This window comes from Castor canadensis, chromosome 14 (assembly GCF_047511655.1).
Source record: "Castor canadensis chromosome 14, mCasCan1.hap1v2, whole genome shotgun sequence".
NCBI classification, from domain to species: domain Eukaryota; kingdom Metazoa; phylum Chordata; class Mammalia; order Rodentia; family Castoridae; genus Castor; species Castor canadensis.
The window spans coordinates 1,643,367-1,647,512 of NC_133399.1; positions in this window are offsets into that span (position 1 = coordinate 1,643,367).

Sequence of the window (4,146 nt, forward strand, 5' to 3'; positions counted from 1 at the left end):
TCTTTTCTTTACATGCTGCACATAAATACATTCATTTGCCTCCTTTATTTGCATGTATACTCTGTGGTTATACACATATTATCTCTAATTTTATAGGTGCATTTGTATGACTTTCCTTTTAGAATATGCTATATAAACTTACATTATTATGTTCCCATGTATATATTATCACAATAGTCTTTTAATTTCATGGATCTGTATATAATGAAATGTGCATATAAATCTACATATGATGAGTTTTTATCTTTTATAGGCTGATTCTTTTTAAAAGATATGAATGATGTGGGGACTATTTGGGAAAAGAAAGGAGACAAGCAGGAAAATGAGGACAATAGAATGTAGGAGAGTGTATACGATCATATTATATTATATACACGTATGAAATTGTTACACTGAAACTGATTTGTTCAATTAGTACCTGCTAATAAAATTTCACTGGTTTTCTTATTTAACACAATATGAAGAAGTCAATCAGGAATAAACAATTACTTGAATGATGCAAACTCTATTTCTATGAGGTAGTATTGTGTATATAATGAAATTTTATGAACCACTGCTTGGAGCCATTTTCTAGAAACAGAAAGACAACAAAGCTCCATCTCTCGTGGAGGACACCATGAACACCCACACATCCTCATCGGGGTATGGATTCCACAGGATTGTGCTGTGAACCCCAGTATTTGTGTGCCCTTCATGAATGGATTTATCCCCAAGGGAAGGATTGGGATAAAAAATAATTTCAAGTGAATACAAAAACAATTGTAAATTCCCTGGAATGAATCATTTGGTGACAACTATAATTAAGGTCAGAGATTCAATGAACCAGTGGGGATGAGAAGATGAACATTTCATTGTCTTACCTAAGATTATGTGAAGGTGAAAATAATACTGGTGTATGAGCCATTCTCTGTATGATGTCCAGCCAGTATGCCAGACCTCAGGGCCATGGGGAAGAGAAAGAGGGGCAAGCACAGTGTCACCATGAAACACATTGGCTGATGCTGGCATCCATCCCCTAAATGGACCAGTAGTACAAAGACACAAGCAGTTTTCCTTCAACTAGGAAATAAAACTTCGTATAGAAACCACTACTCAATGAGTCTCATGAGCTCTGCCTTTCTGAGATGCCTCCCATGTATACAGGAGATTTTTCTGCTCTTTCCTCTCTTCTGACATAAAACCCTACTCTTTTGCTTACCCTGTTGTCTATGACTATCATTCTTTGACTGCATGAGACAATGTTCCAGGCAACTACTCTAGCACACCTGAGACCAGACCACAGCAATAATTCTGGCTTTTGTCTGTATTAAATGATCAATGTTGGGCTGGTTGCTGGTGGCTCATATCAATAATTCTTGTAAATTGGGAGGCTGAGATCAGGAGGATTGCAGCCAGAAGCCAAACTAAGCAAATAAGTGTTGGAGACCCCAAAGGAAAATGGACTGGGAGTGTGGCTGAATCAGTAATGCACTTGCTTTGGATGCATGAACACCTGAGTTCACACCCCAGTGCCACCAAAAAAAATCATGAGAATTGGTGTGATGACCATGAATAAGGTGCAATAGAGAGTACAGGGCTGAGGCCAATGACTGTAAACTGAAGTCAGTCTTGGACCTGTGAATAGAGGACAAGAAGTCCCCTGTGGTGGTTTCTGCTCACTTGCCCTCCTGCAGCTGCTGAGAACAGCTACAGAAGGAGTGCTGACAATGGGAAACTGTTGAAAACTGGAAAGAAGGAGACAGACACATTGACATAAAGGGACGTTCCTATCATTTCTGAGGTTTGAACTCTCAGTACCATGGAGCTGATTTCTCAAAACTGTTCATCTTGGCATGCATAGATTCCAGGAATCAGACCATATATCTATAGGATTACAAATCTCTGAAGGTCAGGCATACAGAACAAGATTTAGATAGTTTCATGTAAGAAGAAATTATGAATCTGACAGTTTCTTCAGTACAGAACCTTAAGTATAACATGAATAGTGTTAAATGTGGAGAGGGAAGAAAAACAGTACAGAGACTTTGTTTGCAATTATAACTAAGTTTTGTTTGCTAAAATTATAAGAAGATAACCATAAGATATTTTATGAAAACTTATTGTAAATGAAAAAAAACTTTTCATAAAGGCACACAAGTGACAAAGAAAAAAAGCAATCAAAACATACCAGTAGGGAAAAAAAGTAACAAGAGCACAAGACTGAAAGGAAGGCATAACTACATAACAGTCATTAATAAATGTGAAGATGGTAGATTAATGGCATCAGCCCTTCCCCAGGATCTCTGAGACATAGAGGCTGAATGTAGTGAGCAGCAAACTTTTATGATGTGTGAGGTTGGGAAGGCATTGAAGATTCAGTTATCAACAAAACCATCTACAAATTTTAAAAATATGATCAGGAGAGAGGGAGAGAAAGAGAGCTTAAGCATGTGGAACTTACAGTGACAGAAGAGAGACTTAGATGAAAGAAAGAACCTCAGAAAACAGGCAGTGCAGTTTCATAGAAAATAGACAAAAATATTCTTAAAATACACAAATATGTCCTAATACACACTGAGAGACAAAGAGAGCTTTACTGTGTGGGATAGGGTAGGGCTTGAGAGGAAAGAAACAAGAACCTCAGGAATGACAACAAACACTGGTCTCAATATGTAGAAAATTTGGTCTAAGGACACCTGCAGTCTGCGTAACTAATTGGCTCGGAGAAATTTTGCTCTTCTTGGCATTCATTTGAAGTACAGTAGTGGGAGAATATTTTAAAAGTGAAAGGTCACTGACCTACCTTAAGTGACTCCAGCAATGTCAGGTGCGAGCTTAGTGAGTTGTGGCTTGGAGGCCTGGTCTAGCTGTAGGGTGAAGAATTGCAGTAACATTAAATACAGAGCTCCATGTGGTAGGAAGGTGGTCAGATGCACAAGGGATAGAGAAAATCTCTTCCCACTTGGGCATCAGAAGGGATATTCACTGAGATATGGGGAGGTGGAATAAACAGTTGAAAATGATTATGTGTGGAAGTGAAGTTGTAGAAAGTCGTAAGTCTTCAGAGTTAAGGATACCATGCCTTGGAATGTTTCTCATTGCATCTCCCCATAGGGCTTCCTGGTGTCCTGAGCAAACATTTCTAGGTGCTCAAAGCTAGAACAAGCAGATGGAGAGCTTTGACTATGCCTTACCTTTTCTGAGAACCAGAACAACACAGAGCAAGCACAGTCAATTATGCACAGAAACCATGCCTTCTGGTAGGCAAACACCACAAATAGGACAGAAAACGTAGCCAAATTATTTTCTTAAGAAAAATGCTTAAACAAAATACTAACAGAAACTACTAACAGGAACACAGAGGAATGTCATCAGCAAACAGCACATGTGGTCAAACATGTGCTATACAAGATAAAGGGCACCTAAGGAGAGCGTTGGGGTTTTTGCTGCCACTTCTTGGTAAAAGAATTCACCAAGAAAAGAAAATAGGGTAAGCAAGAGGTTTATTTTGGAAGCAGCAGGCAACTGAACACAGGGTAGTCCTGCTGCTCTGATATGAGAGTTGGGCAGGTTTGTTTTTGTGATGCAAAGCAAAAGAAAATCAAAGCTGCACCCTCTAGCAGGAGGGTGGGAAGAGTCAAACAGGAATATGGCACTGGGGTTCCTGAGAACTCAAGCTTTTCTTGTGGTCTGTACAGATGGAGATGATTATTCCTGGAAAACTGGTTTATGCGTTATTAACTCTCATAAAGTGAGCTAGATGCTGGTGGCTCAAGCCTGTAGTCCTAATTGTTAGGTTGAAAAAGGGACAGCCACATGAAGACTGGAACCTTCCTCATCACAGTTGGCTTACTGAAAACTGTACACTTGGCCCTAAAGAATAACAAACATTCACCTTTAACCAATTCCTAGAAATTTCCCACCCAGCCTCATAGAAAGACCCCATTATCTCAGGAATATCAGAGGGCTGATGAAAGATATTCTTGTCCAGTGACCTTCCTGGGAGTTCTCTCTGGGACTCTATTATTCCTGGGACTTCTCCCACTGACATCCTATATCTATCCCTACTCTGCAAGCAGCTGTGGGCTCCAGCTCTTTTGCTGGGGATGGCCTCCAAAGATTTCTTCCCCTCCAATAAAGCATGTGGTAATGTATTGAGCAGTCTCT